This window comes from Podarcis vaucheri (genome assembly GCF_965113315.1).
Source record: "Podarcis vaucheri genome assembly, chromosome: 6".
Lineage (NCBI taxonomy): Eukaryota > Metazoa > Chordata > Lepidosauria > Squamata > Lacertidae > Podarcis > Podarcis vaucheri.
In genome coordinates this window covers 15,810,173-15,835,058 of record NC_138764.1, presented here as the reverse complement: position 1 = coordinate 15,835,058, position 24,886 = coordinate 15,810,173, and positions in this window count along the sequence as shown.

Sequence of the window (24,886 nt, the reverse complement as noted above, 5' to 3'; positions counted from 1 at the left end):
ATTGACTTTGAATAAGATTGCTGCGTCTTTATTCTTTTAAGAGGGATTCAAGGGAATTTACCAGGAATGTACAATTCAATCTGAGACAGATTGAATTGTATAATAGTGAGAGTCTCACACAAGCCTGCAACCAGCTATCTGCTGTGCATATAAACAGGGGAAATGGCACTTTGCTACATAAAGGAACTTGCTAGGACAATTTAGGAAGGATATTAATAAACAATATATCCTCTTCTGCTACACTGAACATTCCCACAGGGACTCCGCTCCAGATTTGTGTAAGGTTTACTCCTGAGCCTTTTCTCTCTCTCAGTAATATATTCAAGTTTAAATATGTTTGGGCTGACCCAGCTTCCTGAGCCAGGGAAGATTTTTCAGATGTTTTGGGAATAGGATTGCCGCTGAATCTATTGGGATACCAGGAATTGCAGAAAGTTAGGAAGCTGTGGGGGAAACCTCACAGTCCCAGGAATGCCTGGGGATCAATGCTGTACAATGTGATGAGGCATCACTCCTAAGGCACTTCAGGAAGTTGCGAGCAGTGAGAAGCTGTGGAAAGAGCCTTGAGCCATTGTGAGTGGTATGGGCTCATCCATCCTGTCCCCAGAAGTTAAAAAGGAAAGGGGGGGAAAGGGAGATTAAATTGGCCACTTCATAAGGTTGAGTTAAGTAAGCAGCAAGGACTGCTTTAAAATTTCCTCTAATGCAGTGGTGTCCAAACTTTTTTCAAAGAGGGCCAGATTTGATGAAGTGAAGGACCGTGAGGGCCGACCAAAGTTGTTGGCTTTTTTTTTAGGTTTGAAGTTGATTTTACCCCAAAGTTGTTGAGCTTTCATTAATATAAAGGTAAAGGACCCTTTACCATCAGGTCCAGTCGTGGCCGACTGAGGTTGCGGTGCTCATCTCACTTTATTGGTCGAAGGAGCCGGCGTACAGCTTCCGGGTCATGTGGCCAGCATGACTAAGCCACTTCTGGCAAATCAGAGCAGTGCACGGAAACACCGTTTACCTTCCCGCCGGAGCAGTACCTATTTATCTACTTACACTTTGACGTTCTTTCGAACTGCTAGGTTGGCAGGAGCAGGGACCGAGCAACAGGAGCTCACCCCGTCGTGGAGATTTGAACCGCCGACCTTCCGATCGGCAAGTCCTAGGCTCTGTGGTTTAACCCACAGCACTACCCACGTCCCTTTGTAAATATATAATAAGATACATTTCCCAGATATATCCAGGGTTTGCCCGTCGTAAACAGCATCCAGGTGGAAATTTCTAAAATCGGTTAAAATGTAAAGGAAAACCCAGATGTATAGCAGCCCAGGTGAATCTCCTAAAAAATAACTCAAGATTTTGCAACAACCTGTGTCCGGATTTTCACTTTTTGAAATATGGCAACCCTATGGGAGATGAAAGAGAAATTTTTGACACAGCTCTCTTTCAAATTAGAGAAATTTCAAATTAGAGAAAGCTGTGCAACTTAAGTGTGGTCTCCTTAACCTATAGAAACTACAGCAATTATGTCAGAAGCTATGTTCAGGGGCATTTGCTGTCCACATTTCCTAAGAATTTCAAACCCCCCCTACCCAACCAAAAAAATATTCTGTGCAGATATTATGAGCATTTGATAAGGAGATGCTAACCTGCTATCAGAAAATTATGGCAAAATCACACCCAGTTACGGTCCTTTTGTAGCCTTGCAGGGGGAGAAGTGATGGATGGTTGCATGCATTTTCGCTGGAATACACACCTTTCCTCATAGCAAAAGTCACCTTCAGAAGCAGAAACTATTTCCCCCTCCCAGAACAGAGTGAGCTTTCTGGTTTCAATGGAGAAGCCTCCATCTTGAGGCCAATCCATGAACAGCAGCTCCAGTATTTAATTGTGGACCAAATTTCATCTGCTAGGTACCGGTAAGTGGTTCCCAAATTCCCCCTCCACAGTCTCCAGACACCTACCTTGAAAATTGCTGAGGATTTCGACAGGCCACTTTATCGTGATTGGAACGCATCGTGCTGTATTGTTGCATGAGTCTGAATGCAGTTTGCTACTTCTTTTAGTTCCTTTAAAGGTAAAGGGACCCCTGACCATTGGGTCCAGTTGTGACCGACTCTGGGGTTGCGGCACTCATCTTGCTTTATTGGCCGAGGGAGCCGGCGTACAGCTTCCAAGTCATGTGGCCAGCATGACTACGCCACTTCTGGCGAACCAGAGCAGCACACGGAAACGCCGTTTACCTTCCTGCCGGAGCGGTATCTATTTATCTACTTGCACTTTGACATGCTTTTGAACTGCTAGGTGGGCAGGAGCTGGGACCGAGCAACGGGAGCTCACCCCGTCATGGGGATTTGAACCGCCAACCTTCTGATCAGCAAGTCCTAGGCTCTGTGGTTTAACCCACAGCGCCACTCACGTCCCTTTAGTTCCTTTACATTGATCTTTATTGTTTCGCAGTTTTAATTCCACGGAATTCGAATTGCAATACAGTGGTACCTCTGGTTAGGTACTTAATTCGTTCCGGAGGTGCGTTCTTAATCTGAAACTGATCTTAACCTGAGGTACCACTTTAGCTAATGGGGCCTCCCGCTGATTTCTGTTCTCATCCTGAAGCAAAGTTCTTAACCCGAGGTACTATTTCTGAGTTAGTGGAGTCTGTAACCTGAAGTGTATGTAACCTGAAGTAAATGTAACCCGAGGTACCACTGTACAATAAAATATAACTAATGAAAGAAGTAATAAAGTACAAGTAATGAATTAATTCAATGGAAGTGCTATTTCCTGTCTTTAACCACAAATCTACAGACATAGTGCAGACATCCTGAATGAAGTTTGTGGACTGCTGGTGGTCCACGGACCAGAGTTTGGGGCTAGCTGTCAGTTTGGGACCCCCTGTATTTTTGGAAAGTTTTTTGAAAAGTTTTTTTTGCTATCTATTCACTATCCATTGGAACACAGCAGGTGTTCAAAGATAGTCAAATATTGCATGGTGGTTCCAGAATTATTATTTTTTAAGTATCCTCATTCATACTTCATGAAGATAGCATGTAGGACAGGAGGCAGATTTCATTCTGTATTAGGTACCACCAGCAGCAATGAAAAGTTGTGGGAAACACAGGGGTAAGGATTTTTGGCTATGTCTGGGTAGAATTGAAGAGCCTTTTAAAAGAAGAGGGTGGACTGAATCTTTCAAAACTGCACTAATTTTAACGACATTTTGTATGATGGTTCCTGAGATCAAGGGACATATTTTCATCTATGTTTGGATACAACTGGATGCCATTTTGAATCAAAATGGTGGACTGGACCTTACAAAACTTCACTGATCTTTTTTTAAAAAAATAGTAATTCCTAGGCAATGACGGATAGGAGGCAGCTAGTTAATTTTAAATATAGAAGGCATGTAGCTTCTATTTGTCAATGAAATATGCACATATATTAATTCTGCAGATTAAAGTTCTTCACAATGCCACAATTCAGTCAAAAGCGGGATTGAGCTTTATTTATTCCAGTCTCACAAACATCTTAAACAGCTACAATTTCCTATGCATTTTTCCACGGCTTGTAAAAATGCTCACACATTTGTTTGAGCAAGACCTCAGTTGTCCTCCTAATGGCCCTCAGCGATGTCATCACAAAGCCAACTCTAATTGGCTATGCAGCTGTTTCAGCCTTTCATCCCATTCATTACATGATCCTTGATTGGGTAGGCTCACTAATGGGAAAATAATGGGAGTTAACAAAATAAAAAGGTGAATAATTGCACACATTGAGTTTTTTGGGGGGGCTTGGATCTCCCCACAATGGCATGACTCTACCCAAAAATGAAAACTGGAGACTAGTCAATATAGTTGGGACAAAACAGCCAAATAAAATGGAATCATAGAACTGGAAGGGACCTTGAGGGTCATCTAGTCCAACCCCCTGCAGTGCAGGAATCTCAACCAAAGCATCCAGGACAGATGGCCACCCAACCTCTGCTTAAAAACCTCCAAGGAAGGAGAGTCTACCACATTCTGAGGGAGTCTGTTCCACTGCTCTTACCATCAGAAAGTTCTTCCTGGTGTTTAATTGGAATCTCCTTTCTTGTAGCCTGAAGCTGTTGGTTCAAGTCCTACCCTGTGGAGCAGGAGAAAACAAGTTTGCTCCATCTCCCATGGGACAGTCCTTTAGATATTTGAAGATGGCTATCACATCTCTTCTCGGTCACCACTCTTCCAGGCTAAACATCCCCAACTCCCTCAACCATTCCTCATCAGGCTTGGTTTCCAGACTCTTGATCATCTTCCTTACCCTCTCCTACACACATTCCAGCTAGTCAATATCCTTCTTAAATTATGGCACCCAGAACTGGACACAGGACTCCAGGTGTGGTCTGACCAAGGCGGAGTAGAGCAGTGCTATGATTTCCCCTGATTGTTGGGACACTAGACTTTGATGCAGCCTAGAATAGCATTAGCTTCTCTTCTTCTCCTTCTTCTCCTTCTCCTTCTTCTTCTTCATCTTCTTCTTCTTCTTCTTCACTACTGCATTACACTGTTGACTCAAGTGACACTTATGGTCTACTGGCTGCCCGGCTATTGTTAGCCCAAAGATGGAAAGAGGAAGCAGTCCCGACCAAAGAAGAACGGCAAACCAAGTTAATGGACTAAAAGGAAATGGCAAAATTAACTGGAAAGCTCAGAAACCAAGACGATGAGAAATTTAAAAAAGAATGGGAAATGTTTATTATATATTTACAAAAGTATTGTAAACATCTTAATACATTGGCAGGATTTTAAAAGCACTTGTCATTTTAGAGATGGTACAGGAAACCTGAGGTTAAAATACAAATTTGGAGTAGAAATGATATGTAGTTAAAAAATAATTTTAAAGAACTGGGAGAGGGGGAGGAGGGAAGTCACGGGATTAGGATAATCCCATTTTGGATATGTTACTGTTTTGATGTAAACTTTTTCTCTTTCTCTCTCATTTTCTTTTTCTCTTTATTTTCCAGGTTTTTGTTGTAGCATTTATTAGTGTTTGTTCTTTTTTGTTTATTTGTGATATTTGTTACACTTGAAGAAAAACGCAATAAAAATATTTTTGGAAGAAGAAGAAGAAGAAGAAGAAGAAGAAGAAGAAGAAGAAGAAGAAGAAGCTGCTTATGGTCTACTAAGACCCCTAGATCCTTTTAACTACTGGCAAGTCAAGTGTCCCCTTCCTTCAGGTTATTTCTGGCTAAGTGCAGAATCTTACAATTGTCCCAACTGAAATTCAAATGAACAAAGAAGGTCTCCAGCCTGTCTGACCCTGATTCTGAAGGGTGGGGGAAACTGGGTCTGGAATAATACAACCCCCCCCCAAACAACAACAACAACAACAACAAAGAAGAAAAAAGAATATGGGACGTAACCAGGATATTCTGGTCCATACACACTGGACTTTAAATGTAGGTCCTTGGTGAATCCAATGTGTGTATGTCTTCTGGAACAAGCTTAATTAATTAATTAAACTTCTAAATGCTTTCCCCACATTCTACAAATGCAACAGGATGGTAAAAGATTTGTGCAGCCCAAAGTAGGAAAAGAGGTAGTAAGGGAACACTTACCTACTTTAAATGAATTCAAATCTCCAGGGCCTTATGAGCTGCATCCAAGGGTACTAAAGGAGCTTGTCTATGATCTTTGAGAATTCTTGTAGAACACGTGAGGTCCTTGCAGACTAGAGGCGGGCAAATGTCCTCATCTTCAGAAAGAGGGGAAAGCAAACCCTGGTAACTACTGACTGGTGATCTTGACATCAATACCAGGAAAGGTCCTTGAACAGATAATTCAACAGTTGGTCTGCAAGCACTTAGAAAAGGATGCTGCGACTACTAAACCTAAGTTGGGTTTCTCAAAAAACAAGTCATGCCAGGCAGATCTCATTTCTTTTTGGGATAGAGTTACAAGCTTGGTGGATCAGGGGAATGTTGTGGATGTAGTGTATCTTGATTTCCGTAAGGCTTTTGACAAAGTCCCCCATGATATTGTTGCGAGGAAGCTGGTAAAATGTGGACTGCATAACTGTTAGGTGGATTTGTAGCTGGTTGACTGACCCCACCCAAAGAATGCTCATTGATGGTTCCTCAACATCCTGGAAAAGGATGGCACAAGTGGGGGCCCACAGGGTTCTGTCTTGGGCCTGTTGTTGTTCAACGTCTTTATACAAGATTTGGATTAAGGAATTGAGGGGATTCTCATCAAATTTGCAGATGTCACCACACTGGGAGGGGTAGCTAATGCCGCAGAAGACAGAATCAGGATTCAAGATGACCTTAGCAGATGGAGAACTGGCCCAAACTAGCAAAATAAATTTCAACAGGGACAAATGTGAGGTCCTGCACTTAGACTGGAAAAACCAGCTGCAGAAATATAAGATGGGGATGATGACACCTGGAGAGTAGGGCTCGAACCAATGGCTTCAAGTTACAAGAAAGGAGATTCTGCCTGAACATCAGGAATAACTTTCTGACAGTAAGAGCTGTTTGACAGTAGAATGGTCTCCCTTAGGAGCTGGTGGACTCTCCTCCATTGGAGGTTTCCAGGCAAAGGTTGGATGGCCATCTGTCATGGATGCTTTCGTTGAGTTTCCTGTGTTGCACGGGGCTGATGACATTTGGAGTCCCTTCCATCATATGATTCTATAAAGAGATTCTATGAGGTTCTGTGAGTGTGGTTCCGTGAAGCTCAGTCGGTGACTTTGGGTCAGTCACTGCCTTTCAGCCTAAGCAAGAAATGCAAGAAATTAATAATATAAACAATAGCACCTTTCTGGTAGGTCTGTGCCACAGATTGCTGATCTCCCATTCTGACTTTATTTTTCCTGCCAACTTGCCCAGTTGGCACAGATTTCTGGTGCAGCTGGTGACTGCTATTTGTGTGTCTCTGAGCAACTAAGGATAAGCACTGATCAGTATATAAAGCCATGGTATATTTCTGGGCATCCTCACCACAGCCATTATCCTATTGTTTGCCATGTTATCCAATTTTCTGTTTGTCTGCATATTGGACACCAGTGATCACTTTGTATCAGCCTTGTTAAGAAGCGTATCCAGAAAGCTTATGCTTAATGACTGCACTGATGCTGGGTGTCATGTCATAAAAGAGATAGCTCACAAAAGCCTTGGCCATCGGAGGAGTGGTCCAGAGACTGCCAGTGGATGTCATTGCGCTTGTGGAGAGGTGAAAGGGACAGAGGAGGGGAAGTCTCCTTGGATAATGGCAAGATCCAAAGCGGAAACAAGCAAGGTGACTGACAAAAGGCATTGCGAGCAAAAGCGCGATGATCTGTCAGGGGGGATAATGCACAAAGCTATGCCGAGGTAGCTGAGATTCTCTCTGCAGCACAAACAAGTTCTCGTTTGCCAGCAAAGTGGAAAGAAGAAAGAGTCTGCCTGCTAGGCATCACAGACAAGCAAAGAGCCCTGAGACTAAGACATAGACAAGACAAGGAGATTCAGCCGTGGGTGGGAGGGATACCCAAGGACTGTTTCATGCATTCCTTCTCAAATTGAACAAATTAAAGATTTGTGGGCCAAATTTTTGTAGAGCACAGAAGCATCACTGTTCTCCTGCCACAATATTTTCATTGATATCCAAAACAATACAGTGGTACCTTGGGTTACATATGCTTCAGGCTACATACGCTTCAGGTTACAGACTCCGCTAACCCAGAAATAGTACCTTGGGTTAAGAACTTTGCTTTAGGATAAGAACAGAAATCGTGCTCTGGCGGCGTGGCGGCAGGAGGAGGCCCCATTAGCTAAAGTGGTGCTTCAGGTTAAGAACAATTTCAAGTTAAGAACGGATCTCCAGAACGAATTAAATACTTAACCCAAGGTACGACTGTACAAACATATTTGTCCCCTAACTTGTCTTCCCAAACCCGCTCGGGACAGAAAGTGTCTTCTTCTCTTATTCCAAAGTGTTGTTGTTGTTGTTTAGTCGTTTAGTCGTGTCCGACTTCGTGACGCCATGGACCAGAGCACGCCAGGCACTCCTGCCTTCCACTGCCTCCTGCAGTTTGGTCAAACTCATATTCCAAAACACTTTTTCATAGATTTCCATGATTGGCAGTTGGTCAAAAGCCACATTCTGCTGACATTGTGTGCGAAATAAAGTCCTCCCAAACTTTGTAAAAGCCATTTGCTGTGTTGTTTGCTCTAATTTCCTGAATCCATTTTTCCACCAGCGCGAGATGCCGAATTTGAGATGTCCATTCCATCACCGGAGAGAGTTCTCCAATGCTTCGCTGCTGTCAGCCTTGCAACAATGATTGAATTTGATTTATTTATGCATTATATTTCTATACCACTTTTCATTCAAATGACTTCCCAAGCGGCTTACAAACAATAAGTAATAATAACATGTATGCAACATGTAGGTTGAAGCTAAATAGTGAATTTATACTTTTGTGCTAAATTTTGTCTATATCTACCCCTGGCTGTAGTCATTGAATAGTTATTGGCATTATGTTCCTAGATGCCTTCAGTTAATGTACTAGACAGAACCTGAAATTAAACAGGCACTTGTAAGGAGAAGGACAAAATAAGATGAAAGCTCTTTGAGTTCATACTCAAGTTCAGCCAGCAGGGGATGTGAATGAATCAGCTCTGATTTGCCCATCTCAGACCCTTCATAGCAGGGTCAGCACAAGGGATTGTTGCACCTGAGGCAGAAAACCCAATTGATTTGTACTATTGTCTCCATGGTACAATTTGTCAAACTTTAATTTGTTGTTTAGTCGTTTAGTCGTGTCCGACTCTTCGTGACCCCATGGACCAGAGCACACCAGGCACTCCTGTCTTCCACTGCCTTCCGCAGTTTGGTCAAACTTATGGAGGTAGCTTCGAGAACACTGTCCCACCATCTCGTCCTCTGTCGTCCTCTTCTCCTTGTGCCCTCCATCTTTCCCAACATCAGGGTCTTTTCCAGGGAGTCTTCTCTTCTCATGAGGTGGCCAAAGTATTGGAGCCTCAGCTTCAGGACCTGTCCTTCCAGTGAGCACTCAGGGCTGATTTCCTTCAGAATGGATAGGTTTGATCTTCTTGCAGTCCATGGGACTCTCAAGAGTCTCCTCCAGCACCAGAATTCAAAAGCATCAATTCTTCGGTTATCAGCCTTCTTTATGGTTCAGCTCTTACTACCTTTAATGGAGCCCCACAAATACCGCCTTACCCAGCACAACTTCATAAATTTAATTCAAATCACTGGATTAACTTTGCTCATGCATGTGTGTTTCAGGAGTGTGGCATGCCAACCCAGAGGCTGGAGAATTTTAGAAGTGGATTGATGTGCTTTCCATTATTTTATTTGGCATGTCTAGATTATGTGACTTAATTCAAATAAAATTAATTAGGGAAGCTAGTTGCCGCAAGAGTTCTGTGAAACATGAAAGCTTGCATGCCATTTTAAACTAGTGGTCTCATACTGATCTTGTGCCTCTATTTTTGTCATTTAAAATTGTGCAAAAGCACCCCCATGTGGCAAAAACATCAATTGCAGGGACTGATGCTCTCACAACTTTGCTAGAGCACACTTTGATATTCCGGACAGTCATATTTAAATTCTGAGGTGTAAATTTCTTACAGAGCAACCCTATGAAGATGGCTGGTGGGGAGAGGAATTCATGGTGGGAGTATCAATGGTAGAACTACTGTCACTTCTTATGCACTGCTGGCTAGTTGCAGCTAGGCCAGGAAGTGAGGGGAACTTTTCTTCCTTCCACCCTTTCCATTTTTAAAGATCTTCCCTCCCATTGACACTAATGGGGTGGAGAATTAACTTCATGAGCTCCAGGACTGGCATGGTTTTCAGGACCTTTTTTTTTTTTTGGAGGGGGGCGGTTTGTCAGTATAACATGGAGTCCTAAGACCCTTCACGTGTCCCTTTCCAGAACACTGCTAGTGGAGCAACAGCGATAGCAATGAAGACTTTTCTGTCCCCCTGAGGAGACCTCCTATGGTGGCCCTCACTCTCTGACTGCAGAGCAGGAGGTCCACACCATCCAATGACCCCTCACCCACCATCCCCAAAGTGCATAGGATCACTCCTTAAGGCTAGAATCACCTACCGAAGTCCCACAGAACTCAGCCTGTACATTGACCACAAATAATCAAACATACGTTGTAGATATTCCACATTTATTATGCTATTTTTGTGGTATACAAATGACATGAGAAAACTTGGTATGCTTGTTTGTATAACATTATTCTTGTTTTTAAAACCCAATTTAAAAAACAACTTTAAAATAAAACAGGGTCAACTTCTGAGTATACAGTATTGTGCTGTTAACGTGTATTCTAGATTGCACTAAAAAGGAATGTTTTGAACTGAGTATCACAAAAATTGTTTGAGGGAGAGGGATACCACCAGGAACTAGGGTGTCTCATTCCTTTGCCTTGTTCACCACTCTTCTAAAAAAAACCCACTGCCACTTAATTGTACTTAAGTCCCGCCCCCCATAAAACAAAAAACCCGTTAGGGGCTATGCACATTTGTATCCCTGGAATGTTCATCTTCCTGGAAGAAAAGGTGTTCAGCTTCCTTCGGTTTCTCAGTCTTTCCCAACATCTGGGTCTTTTCCAGGGAGTCTTCTCATGATGTGGCCAAAGTATTGCAGCCTCAGTTTCAGGATCTGTCCTTCCAGTGAACACTCAGGGCTGATTTCCTTCAGAATGGATAGGTTTGATCTTCATGCAGTCCATGGGACCAGTGGCGTAGCGTGGGTTCTCAGCACCCGGGGCAAGGCAAGTAATTTGCGCCCCCTAACTCGTGGATTTTAGCACTCGAGTCTCTTCCGTGCTCCCCCAGATGTTGCGCCAGGTGCGGCAGGCCCCCCTGCACCCCCTACGCTACGCCACTGCTCCCACCACAAGTCTTCAGGACAGCCATCCGAAGGCTGGTGCGGGGAGAAGGTCTCTCCTCCCGCCGCCAGGCTTCGGAGCAGCCTTCCGAAGGCTGGCGGTGGGGCGGAGAGCCCTCCTCCCGCCGCCAGCCTTCGGAGCATCCTTCCGCTTAATTCCCAGCAAGCAATTAGCAGGCTCGCTCCACCTCCTCCTCCTCCCGGCTTTGCTGCTGCTGCTGCACGGCTCTTTTCCTCCACCAACGGCGCGCTGCGCTTTGGAGAGGTTCCCGCTTCCTCGAAGGGGGGCCGGCCAAACGCACCCCCCCAAATGTTGCGCCCGGTGCGGCCGGCACCCCCCACGCTACGCCACTGCATGGGACTCTCAAGAGTCTCCTCCAGCACCGTAATTCAAAAGCATCAATTCTTCGGCAGCAAAGCCTAACCCTCTGAAAATGCAAAACCCAGTCGTTAGGCTCTCACAAGGGCATATTTGTCTAGTCATTCTCTTGTGAATGCTTCTCGCTGCCTTGAAGCGGCACTAGCAGCAGACTGGAAGGATTGTGATCTGTTCTGTCTCCAAACAGCACAAAGTGACAGTGCAGCTTGGGCACAGATCAGAAAAGATTCCATGGCAGCTTTCCCAGTGATGGCAACACCAAAGCATGGAATGCCCCAGGGGTTTAGCATTGCTTTCACTGGGTTAGACCCATAGTTCCTCTGCCCCCTGCGCTGACCTGGCCGGGTCATTGGGTGCAAAAACAATGATCTGGAGGAGCAGCTGATGACATGTGCAAACACTTCCACCCGGAAGCACTTGTGGCCTAATTCTGAATGTGCCTGGCGTGTTGAAGATTTGGACAGAGTGCAATAGAACGGTGTCAGTTCTACTCTTGGGCCACTAGAGGAAGCTAGAATTACATCCAAATGCACAATTATATTATTCTTGGTATTCTATGTCCCAAAATCTGTGTATCATCTTGCTATTAAAGACATCTTGCTATTAAAGGCCAATTGCTTTTCAGCGCAAGAGAGTATTCATTTACCCCCTCTTTTGTTTATTCACTTATTTTGTGTGTGTGCACATTTGTGTAATTTCTTTAGACCACATAGCGTGTAAAGATTGCATGGCACAGCTTTATGTTTGAAGGTATGGGTCCTCTCGACTACATGGAATTGGCTGAGATGACTGGCAGGATCCGAGATCAGGGAGAAGAGTCGGTGAAAGAAGACTGGAAGAAATTTAAAGACTACTTAAAGAAATATTGTAAAATTAATGAATGTTAGAAAGATGTTGGATAGAAACTAAGCGGTTTCCAGGTGTAATGCTTAGGATATATGAAAAAAGGATTATAAATGGGTAAAAGTTTAATGGTAAGGATTTGCTGAACTAACAAACTGAAATGGAATACAAAGGGAAGTATGAGGAGGTCGGAGGAAATAAGGGTATGGAAGTTATGTTATTGAAAATTAATGTGTGTTTTTAACTGCTTATTATTTTGTATGTTTATTGTTTATTTTTTCTTATATTCAAAAAATGTTCTCTCTCTCTCTCTCTCTATATATATATATATATATTTGCTTTATATATATTTAAAAAAGAAGGTATGGGTCCTCTAATATAAAGCTAAGAGAATGATAAAAGATGCTTCTCTTCCTGTTTTCCGACTGTGCAAGAAGATCCTGGCTCTACCTAGGGAGTTCATTTTGTCTTTCTGGATGCTATGAAACTTGGAACAACAGAGGTTGAAGATTACTACCTGACCTTAAGATTTATTTTCTTTTCCTGTGAGCATTCATTTTGAGGAGCCTTCAGCAACGGGACACATTCTTTGTTATTTTCTTTGATAGGACAACTTAGAGATTTAGGGGACGTATCTCAGTGTAGAGATGAGCAGAGATGAGATGAGTTAGCTCCACGAAGTATGCCAGCTGAGACCCTATCTGCCCGCAGATTGTCTCACCAGAGTGATGCATGCTCTGGTTATCTCCCACTTAGACTACTGCAATGCGCTCTTTGTGGGGCTGCCTTTGAAGGGGACCCAGAAACTACAACTAATCCAGAATGTGGCAGCTAGACTGGTGACTGGAAGTGGCCAACAAGACCATATAAAACTGGTCCTAAAGGATCTTCATTGGCTCCCAGTACATTTCGGAGCACAATTCAAAGTGTTGGTGCTGACCTTTAAAGCCCTAAACAGCCTGGGCCCAGTATACCTGAAGGAGCGTCTCCACCTCCATCGTTCAGCCCGGATACTGAGAACCAGCTCCAAGGGCCTTCTGGCAGTTCCCTCCCTGCGAGAAGTGAGGTTACAGGGAACCAGGCAGAGGGCCTTTTCGGTAGTGGCGCCCGCCCTGTGGAACGCCCTTCCAGCAGATGTCAAGGAAATAAACAACTATCTGACTTTTAGAAGACATCTGAAGGTAGCCCTGTATCGGGAAGTTTTTGATGTTTGAAGCTTCAGTATGTTCTGATATATGCTGTGAGCCACCCAGAGTGGCTGGGGAAACCGAGCCATCTGGTCAGGGAATAATAATAATAATAATTTATTATTATTATTATTATTATTATTATTATTATTATTATTATTATTTCCAATCCATGTCACTTTTATATGCATTCACTCATGGATCCCTTTCATCCCAATTCCACATTAATCTGCATTTTTAATCTGCATAAAACACATAATCTTAAAATGCGTTTCTGAATTCATTTTCTCTCGTAATATGAACTCCTAACGGTACAGTCCTATGGGCCCTGGGAGAAAGAGCTCCAGCACTGGAGAGGTAGATCTGGTGTCAGAATCCCCCTCCCCACCACCGCTGACGCCTCCCTTGCCAGGATCCAACAGATGTCAGCGTTTTGACATCAGTAGCTCAAAAAGGGTGCGTCAAGGGTGGTTTGCCGACATGGTACAGGAGGATCACAGTTTCCACAGTGACCTGGCACTCCTCCCTCTAAAAAGGATGGGGAGGAATTGAGATGTGTCCTCAATGTGCCTAAATCTCTCTCTCTCTCCTTTCCCTACCATAGTCTTGAATAGGAAGGGAAATAATGTAAATTTACTATCTGTAGCCTTGTAGGACATGGGTGGTGCTGTAGGTTAAACCACAGAGCCTAGGGCTTGCTGATCAGAAGGTCGGCGGTTCGAATCCCCGCGACGGGGTGAGCTCCCATTGCTCGGTTCCAGCTCCTGCCAACCTAGTAGTTCAAAAGCATGCCACTGCAAGTAGATAAATAGGTACCACTCCAGCGGGAAGGTAAACGGTGTTTCCGTGCGATGCTCTGGTTCGCCCGAAGTGGCTTAGTCATGCTGGCCACATGACCCAGAAGCTGTATGCCGGCTCCCTTGGCCTATAGAGAGAGATGAGCGCCGCAACCCCAGAGTCGGCCACGACTGGACCTAATGGTCAGGGGTCCCTTTACCTTTAGCTAGCCTTGTAGAAGTGGGTGGGACATTTTTAAACACACTTTTCTTTCTTCTTGGTTGTACCTATGTAAGCTTTATTGTCTGTCTGGTTGCAAGTTGCTTTGGGTTGCTCTATGCAGAACCAAGCAAATAAAAAGATTAATAAATAATAATACTAATCAGAAAACAAATTAAAGCAGCAGCAACAGCTGGATGAAGGAATGCAAGGCTGACTTTGGTTAGGGCAGCTGAGCCACATTCATTCCCTCCACCTCCACACAATTGCGCCCTCATTGCCTTTTCTTTCAAAATGCATATTATTTAACTGCATCTTCTCTCAAGGTACACATATCTTCCAGTGTATTTTGGATCATGAACTATGCCACAACATCCCAAGAAGTGCAAAATTCAACAGATGGGTATGTTTTGATCCATCCACCCATTCACACACACACCTCTGGTCTGTGAGATGTGGGTCAGGTCAGGACCAGGTGTGTTGGAATTCACAGAGATCACATCCCTCAAGCATCCATTGTTCAGTGCTGTGAAGATTCCTTTGACATCTCCCTACCCATAGGAAATGATATATAATGAACTGGGGGGGAAATGTTGAAAATAACTTTTCCTAAGAAACCGGAAACTTTTCTTTAAAGTATTCTGGGACCAGAGATCCCGAAGAACCAGACAAAACTATTTATGCATGCGACCTACGATTGCGTGGACTCTGTTAGCCCAGAAATGGAAAGATGGTACAACTCCGACCAAAGAAGAGTGGCAGACAAAATTGATAAACTATGCGGAGATGGCAAAACTTACAGGAAGAATTAGAAACCAGGAAGAGGAGGTCTTTAAGAAAGAACGGGGGAAGTTTATCATTTATTTGAAAAGCTGTTGTAAACAATTACATACATTGGTCGGATTGACGGAAAACTTGCAGTAAAAATTTGAACTATGAATTGACAAAGGATTTATAAAAAATGGGATTGTCCTCAGAAGGTGGTCCTTCTTGCGACTGGGCCCCTGGACACACCCCTGACTAAGTAGGTTTTGTTTCTTGGTCTAAGTTTCATTTCTCTAAATAGGCAACATGGGTCACAGCCAATCAGGAAATGGGTGGGGGTGGTTAAGGAATTATATAAGCATCAGTGCAAGAGGGCCCTAGGCACTTGACTGGCGCTGCTGAACACCTGCCCTCCCGCCCTTAGTGTAGGTTCCTGGCCTTGCTTTGGACTTTGTGTGAGTCGCCTGTCTTGGGACAGGGTCCGGGTAGGAATTTTTATCCATTTGGCAAATTGGCACTGGCCTCTTGGTTTTTTGCCTACCCCCTTAGCAATCATCACAACTTTCCAGGTTTGGCTTAATTTTGTGTGTGGAGGGGAGGTGTGGCCATCACCTGCCCCTCAAAGATCAAAAGGAATCTGGGGGTCCCAGATCTTGTCCGAAGTCCGCTTGATAGGCTAGGACCATGCCAGGATCACAGGAACCTTGCAGGAAGCTTCTGTCGGGCAAAACCCCAATGTTGCTGCCCCGATGGGTTTACCTACATAGACTCTGTCAACTGGGGCAGTAGTCCATTATAGTCTTCAGCCAATGCCTTTGTCAATACCACTGACATTTAATTTGCAATCAATAAAGTCGTGGCCTAATGTTACCCATCAACCTTAATTCTGTGTCTGTGTGTAGTTATTTCATGAGGGGCTGGATTGGGGCCTCAAGATGCAAAGAGATGCAGAGGGAGAAATCGTTATATTAAGATTCACAATGGGGGAGGGAGGGAGGTCAAAAGGGATTATATGTTTATGTATTTAATTCATTTGCTTATGTAAAATAGAAAGTGCAAAAATAAAATTTATTTATTTTTAAAAATAGACTGTTATCCAGGGCTGCCCTTTGGTTTGCTCAGAGTGCCTGCAGCAGCTGCCTAAGACTCTAGGAATACTGTTGATGGCAGCTGCAAAGCAACCGTGATACTTTTGCCCGTCTCCACAGACTGCCCATGTCTTGAGAAAGGCGCCATGGGCAAGATGGCTTTGGCAGTGCCTGCCGCGGCAAATACCGTTTAAAATGTGGAACTTTGAAGAATATTTGACATCACTCCAAAGCAGCCATCGCACTCATACTATCGGAGGCCTCCTGACTCCCAGTTCCTTGCTCTGGGTGGCTGGAAGGCCCTGGAGAGCTGATCTGCAGCTGCTAACACAGCAGGAAAAGCTGGGCAGGAGGCAGCAGCAGAGGTCAGACTGTGGAGGAGGGAAGAGGCAGTACTATGCCTTGTGCCATTAGGTCCAGTTGTGGCCGACTCTGGGGTTGCAGCGCTCATCTCGCTTTATTGGCCGAGGGAGCCAGTGTACAGCTTCCAGGTCATGCGGCCAGCATGACTAAGCCACTTCTGGCGAAACCAGAGCAGTGCACGGAAACGCCGTTTACCTTCCCACCAGAGCGGTACCTATTTATCTATGTGCTTTCGAACTGCTAAGTGGGCAGGAGCAGGGACCGAGCAACAGGAGCTCACCCCGTCGCGGGGATTCAAACCGCCGACCTTCTGATCGGCAAGTCTTAGGCTCTGTGGTTTAACCCACAGTGCCACCCGCGTCCCTATTCTTGTTTATAAAACCCAATTAAAAAAACAACTTTAAAATAAAATAGGGTCAACTTCTGAGTAGACGTATACAGTATTGTGTTGTTAACGTGTATTCTAGATTGCACCAAAATGAATGTTTTGAACTGAGTATCACAAAAATTGTTTGAGGGAGAGGGATACCATCAGGAACTAGGGTGTCTCATTCCTTTGCCTTATTCACCACTCTTTAAAAATCAACAACACTGCTGCTTAATTGTACCTAAGTCCCGCCCCCATAAAACAAAAAAACCGTTAGGGGCTATGCACATTTGTATCCCTGGAATGTTCATCTTCCTGGAAGAAAAGGTGTTCTGCTTCTTTCGGTTTCTTTCAGTCTTCAGATGAAGCTCTTACACGTTTAGGGTGCTTCCAGATGGGTGTTTATTGTGAGATGGGTGCTCCTCATGCATGCAAGTCAATGGCATCCAATTGTTGTCTGTATCCCTCCCCCAGTTACATCAAATCTGCCAATTTTCAGGGAGGATCCAATAAGCAAAAAACAAAAGCTGTTGCCAACATCCCATTTGTGACATCTCAATGATCCACTTGCAAATTAAGTCCCCGCCCCGACTGAAAACACCCTAATCAAAGGAGAATGTGTGCATTGTGAAAGAGATCTATTAACAAAGAAATCAGAGCAGGAAACCCTTGTTGTTGTTTTTTAGTTATTTAGTCATGTCCGACTCTTCATGACCCCATGGACCAGAGCACACCAGGCACTTCTGTCTTCCACTGCCTCCCACAGTTTGGTCGACAAAATATTTTTTATACTTTCTAGTACGAACATGGTCGGGCAGGAAGGTTACCATACTTTTCTGTTTATAAGACAAGGGTTTTTTTTATTAAAAAATTATGACAAAAAATGGGGTCTTATACACGGGTAGTGCATGGGGGGGGGGACACTGGATTGGTTGCTGCAGCAAGCTGGAGATTTGCTCCCCATCTTGCTGAGCTGCTGTGATTTCTTGAAGGAAAGACAGTTTTATAATGGATGCACAAACCTCAAATTAAAATAAGGCTGCAGTCCCAGTCTTACCTGAAAGTTAATTCTGTGTCAGTTGGGCGGGCGATTGGCGGCTTCTGCTGGCGAGGGGACAAATGATAGGGGGCTTTTGTGATCCGGCGGGTGAGTGATTTTCATCAATTACCCCTAAAAAACGCTCAACAGCTATGGGCAATCCTCTCCCCAAAAAGCTCAACAACTCTGGGCAATCTCCTCCCATTTTCCTAATTTAGAGTCCCCCAAAATAGGAGGCGTCTTATACACGGGGCCATGTTATACACGGCAAAATATGGTAATTTGGGATAGGGCTCACCTGGTGTCTGTGCCTGGCAAAACGTTACTGCACAGGAAGCATGGTGCTATTGTAGGAGTCAAATCCACCATTTTGAACCTACCTCTCCCCCCCCCCCAATTCCAGTGCCAAACACCAAAAACATGAGACTTTGCGAAGAAGAGAGGCCCCTGATTCCGACTGTAGCCGAGAGCGGCACTATTCTTGCTTACAACTGGCACCCCACATGAAAAATAAACAGTGCTACTGTTATGTACAGTCATACCTTGGGTTACAGATGCTTCAGGTTGCATTTTTTCAGGTTAAAGGTAAAGGTAAAGTGACCCCTGACCATTAGGTCCAGTCGTAACCGACTATGGGGTTGCGGCACTCATCTCACTTTATTGGCTGAGGGAACCGGCGTACAGCTTCCGGGTCAGGTTACGGACCGCCAAAACCTGGAAGTACCGGAATGGATTACTTCCGGGTTCTGGTGGTTGCGCATGTGCAGAAGCAGTAAATCACACTTTGTGCATGCGCAGAAGCGCCGAATCGCAACCCACAAGTGCGCAGACGTGGGTTGCGAACACTGCGGGTTGCGAACGTGCATCCTGCACGGATCACGTTCGCAACCCGAGCATCCACTGTACTAAGCTTGGATCCTAGAGCAAGAGGCAGGTAGGATCCTAGAATGCAACAACTGATTGGCTTGCAGGAGCAGACCAATCAGGCTTCAGGAGGAAGTTAATCAGCCTATTAGGCTGGTAGGATCCTAGAATGCAACAACTGATTGGCCTGCAGGAGAAGACCAATCAGGCTCCAGGAGGGAAGCAGACTCAGCCAATCAGACGGGACTCATCGTGTAAATAATGTATATAAAAGCCTGGGGTTTGGGGGGAAATTCAATCACTGTTCCTATAAACTGAAATAAAGAGCATGAAGTCACTGCCGGACTCCAAGTATATTTCAGCTACACTTGATTATAACCTTGTGTCTCAAACATATGAGAATTAACTTTCAGGTAAGACTATTTGGGATTGCAGCCTTATTTTAATTTGAGGTTTGTGCATCCGTTATAAACCTGTCTTTCAAGAAATCACAGCAGCTCAGCAAGATGTGGAGCCACTTGTCGGAGGGAGCACTTGTCTCCCAGTCTCCGCCCCACCCCCACCCCCGGCTCTGCCCATGGCATCGTGGAGGCAGATGTGACATCTATGCCTTGGTGACATACTGGAAAGGCCGCGTAAGTGCCTGGCTCTCCCCTCCTGGATCAAAACAAGCGCATTTTAATATGTGCAGAGTTCCCGCCTCTTACTCTGGGATAGCTGTGACAAACATCTCCCTTCCACGGTTACCAATGAGGGCTTTAACCAAGACGAGGCTCCAAGACCACTAATTTAGAAATCAGTGAAATTATCTGAAAGGAAGATGTGCTGACAGTAGTAGCATTTTTTTTTTAAAAAAAATACCATGTTGAGAGAAAGTTCTGGTGGCCTCCCCTCCTGTGCCCACCTATACACAGTAACATCTTCCATGGGAAAGAATAATATCTATATTAAAAAGTAGCATCAGGAGCTGACTGGCAGTGAAAGAGTGTGTGTGTGTGTGTGTGTGTGTGTGTGTGTGTGTGTGTGTGTGCCAATAGTGTCCAAGACAACTGGTTTCCAGCCCATTTGTTTGTATCTTGTCAGACCCTGGAAACTGCAATGTATCCTTGACAGTCCTTAAACCACGTCCGTTCCTGTGCAGAAGACGTCCTATTCAAACGTCGGTAATCTCTTCACAACAGCCTCCTCAAGGGAAGCAAAAGGGACTTCCAAGTCTAACTGAATAGTCAAAGCAAATGACACTTCTCTCCGTAGATGCAAGCATTCAAGAATAAATCTGCTAAGCTGATGTCCATGTTGGTACAGTTGTACCTCGGGTTACAGACGCTTCAGGTTACAAACACTTCAGGTTACAGACTCCGCTAATCCAGAAACAGTACCTCGGCTTAAGAACTTTGCTTCGGGATGAGAACAGAAATCGCGCGGCGGCGGCAGGCCCCATTAGCTAAAGTGGTATCTGAGGTTAAGAACAGTTTCAGGTTAAGAATGGACCTCCAGAACGAATTAAGTTCTTAACCTGAGGTACCACTGTACTGGAAAAGGGGGTCCTCAGATTACCAATCTATTTCCAAAGTCAGAGTCCTCACATGGACCTTTGGGAGTGGCAAACTGGGACACCAAGGTATGAGAGGGTGACTGACAACCATGCTGCCCCACAAGCCCTCCTGTGGGTAACTGTTGTAGCCCCCCACCCACACATTCATGCCATGGGACGTCCTGCAGCACGAGAGGGTGGCATTCCTTTGCTACTTATTTCTTATATATTAACTCTACCCTTCCTCCCATAAGTTCAGTGATAGAACCAGGCTGTTTCTTACTGTCCTTTTTATTTCAGTCTTTACAGAGAGAGGCTATAGAACCCAGCCCCTTGGATAATGGTGTTGTCCCGAGTGAATCTCCACCCCCTGTCTCTCCCACTTCCTCATTCGTCACTTCTACAGGTGCTGTTATGTGCCCTCTGTCTTTGAGCTCTTTGCTCTCCTACTTTTAAGGCTCGCCGGCTTCTGGGAGATGGAGGGTCTGGGATGCTTTCTAATGACACTTTGTCAGCCAGCTGCCGTTCTTCTTCTTCTTCTCTCTTCTTCTTCTTCTTCTTCTTCTTCTTCTTCTTCTTCTTCTTCTCCTTCTTCTCCTTCTTCTCCTTCTCCTCCTCCTCCTCCTCCTCCTCCTCCTCCTCTCCCATGATTTCCCAGCTTTCCCCCTCATCTGCCTCTGAGCTGTAACCTCCCACAAACCACTGTTGTAAATCTATACTGTCTTCTTCTTCCACCTCCCTGTGAGGGTCAGGATGGGGAGCCAAGTAGATAAGTAATTATACAACCTTTAGAAGACATCTGAAGGCAGCCAAGAAGAAGAAGAAGAAGAAGAAGAAGAAGAAGAAGAAGAAGAAGAAGAAGAAGAAGAAGAAGAAGAAGAAGAAGAAGAAGAATAGTAGTAGTAGTAGTAGTAGTTTGGATTTTATATCCCGCTTTATCACTGCCCTAAGGAGTCTCAAAGCAGCCAACAATCTCCTTTCCCTTCCTCCCCCACAACAAACACTCTGTGAGATGAGTGAGACTGAGAGATTTCAGAGAAGTGTGACTGGCCCAAGGTCACCCAGCAGCTGCATGTGGAGGAGCGGAGAAGCAAACCCGGTTCACCAGATTACAAGTCCACTGCTCTTAACCACTACACCACACTGTATGGGGAAGGGTGTTTTTTCCCTAATGTTTAATGTTATTACATATACATGTTGGAAGCCACCCAGAGGGCAGGGTATAACTACTACTGCTGCTGCTGCTACTACTACTACTACTACTACTACTACCATCATCATCATCAACAACAACATTATTAACATTATTATTATGGAACAGGACGTCCCTATTTTCATTGGAGAAATGTCTTGGAGAAAATGTCCATCTCTCCCCCCCCCCCCTCTCTCTCTCTCTCTCTCTCTCTCTCACACACACACACACACAGTTTGAGGAATTTGCATGCAAAGCGTGTTCTCCTTAACAGAGAGCACGTGTTGCGGTTGGGGGAAACAAGCCACCTGACTGTGATTAGGCAGATTTGTGGAAACCCAAGCCTTCTAAGGGGTTAAAATTGGGCGGCTGGGGAGTTTCGTGTGTGGTGAAATTGGGAGGGGTTAGAGGTTATAAATACATGGGGCCAGAGGTTGGACTTCCTCTTGGCCGTTTTTTGCATCGGATCCACCGCCCTCCCTCCCTTTAATAGGGTGGTTTTTTGTTTTGCTCGCTTGACCTTGCTATGCCTGTCATGGTGTCGTCTGCCTTGGTGCGGGGGCACGGTAGGAATTTTGCCATCTGGCTGATTGGCTGGTGCCATTTGGTTTTTGCCTACTGCGTAGCAAATCGTCACAACTTGTAAGGTTGGCGGTTAGGCACTGGTTAAATGGTGCTTGGAGGGGTAAGTGCCTACCCCTCCAAATGAGCGAAGGGAATTCCGTTAAAGGAATCCAGGGGCTTGCCATTCTTTTCGTCCTTGTCCCTGGAATCGGACTTGGGCCGTGCAAGCCCCAAAGGAACATGAGGGTGAGTAGTGCGGGACTGAGACCCAGCTTCACTTGCTCACCCAATACTTGTTTCCCACACTGGATTCCGCTGGTGTCCGGAATGCCAGCTCTGTCCCTGAGGGCATGGACAGATAGTCATAACCAGTGCCTAAGCAACCACTCACATTTTGTATTGAATAAAGTTGTGGCCAAAATTATGCCAAAAACCTAAACAAAAATTGACGTGTGAAGTGTGAATTTTTGGGGGGTGGCAATTGTGGGACTCAACACGCAACTATGGATCTACTTTTAATGTTTTGATATTATGTTTAAAATCTCCCAGGGGGAAGACCTGGTGCAGCTGGCAAGACAGACATGGCTTTGGGAATCCCGTTGTGGGGAAGATGGTATGAGGCCATACTGGAGAGGCTTCAGTGGGCCTAGATTCCTGCAGGACCCCAAATCTGCTGAAAAATATAGAGATGCGACAGACAGCACAAACGCAGAATGCAAGTTACCTAGTGGCAAGAATGTTACATGCCCAAAAATGGAAAGAAGTAAAAGAAGAATGGATACAAAAACCTATGGAATATGCAGAAATGGAGAAACTTACTGGAAAAATAAGAAATCATTCTTTTTAGAAAAGAATGGAAATGGTTTATGGAATATTTACAAACAAACTGTAAACAGAACATTGGCAGGATTGTTGTAACAACCTCCAGTTTTATAAGAGTACAGTAGACCCTCCGGATACGAATTAAATTCATTCTGGGGGTGCATCCTCAACCCGAAAAGTCCGTAGGCAGAGGTGCCGCTTCTGCGCATGTGCGCGCAGCGGAAACAGGAAATATACACTTCCAGGTTTGCCGCATTTGTAACCTGAAAGTTACATATCCAGAGCGGTACATAACCGGAGGGTCCACTGTATATATTTAAAGTAGATGTATAAATGAGAAAATTAAGTTAATTTGGAATACAGTGGTACCTTGGGTTACCTACGCTTCAGGTTACAGATGCCGCTAACCCAGAAATAATGCCTCAGGTTAAGAACTTTGCTTCAGGATAAGAACAGAAATTGTGCTCTGGTGGCGCGGTGGCAGCAGGAGGCCCCATTAGCTAAAGTGGTACCTCAGGTTAAAAACAGTTTCAGGTTAAGAGCGGACCTCTGGAACGAATTAAGTACTTAACCCAAGGTACCACTGTACGCAGAAAATATTAATATTTTAGGAACCGCAGAAAGAGGGGGAAGGAAGTCCAGTTTTGAAATGTAAAAATGACTGCAAAATGATTGAAATGTATAAAATTGAAAATAACAAATTTTTAAAAAGAAAAGAAAAGAATGCAAACGACCTATGCTGACGATATCTTCTAGATATGGAGCTGAGTTTAACTCCTGCAGGACGAACCTTTGAAAAAATGTCTTGTCGAAGAGGTGGGCGGGGAGATGGGTGACCTTTGACCGATGGAGCGAGTGGCGCGGTCCCTCTGCCCTTTGGGTTGTGGCCAGCTGTAAGCTTTGTGACGCATTGTTCCTACCGAGCATCCCCGGACGACGTTTAGCTCTGCTAGTCTTGTTAATCTCTCCTTGCGCCAGCCCCTCCAGCCCCGCATCAGGGGAGAGTTCTCAGCAGAGCATATGGTGCTGGCAGGGAGAGCATGACAGGCCCGGCTCCATTAAACATCCCTCTTGGAATCTGCTGGGGAGCGAAGAAGCAGGCAGAAGCTACTGGGATGTTTGAGTGGACAATGGAGACTATAACTGCAGACGGAAGTTAAATGCTTTCACTAGCTCACCGTTCTCAGATTTCATACACGCTCCCAGCTATGCCTTGGCTGAATCTTTCTTGCAAGATGATGCATTCATTATAATTATTTGCATGTGTAGAGAGGCAGGTTTGCGATCTACCAGAAAGCTCGCTCCAGTACTGGCCGTGCCCCCATTTTGATCCCCAACCAGCTATTCCAGATTCAAAAAATATTAAGGATTATTATTATTATTATTTTAGTTCTCCTCGGCTTCCCTCCCTTCTTCCCCCAACCCCTCGTGAGCTGAGAGAAAAGGGGTTTATTTATAATCATTTAGTTGCTTCCCTTTACATAATTGAAATCATTAACCTTCTCATTTAATGAAAAACATGACTTCGGGGCTTTGGCACTGCAGAGCAGCCACAAGGGCATTGGAGAGAAAGGGGCAGGTTGACAAAGGCTGCCGGGCCTGGAGCTGCAGATACAGTAAAATCCTACAAGTCAGAGCAAAACTGCCTGGGCTTCATGGAATGTCATTTGAATATAGCCACCGGGAGAAAGGGCTAAAAACCTAACAACTATTGCAACGGCTGAGTTTCATGCTTTTTTCTGGGGGAGAAGGGTATGGTTTCATTCACCCTGCGGGAAACATGAGGGGGGGGGTGAGCTGTGCCATTTCATCTCGGTGGAGAAGTCAGCCGCTATGACCATCCAGAGAATTCTGCCCGCCAGCGCCATTTCTCTGACTATATTTAGGCCATTATGAATATGTAATAGCATTGAAAATGATTCACACAGACGTGAGGATGTCCAGCCTCATAACATCAAAGTCATTAAGGGGGACGGGAAAGTTCAGTCTGACAGCCGGCCAGAAA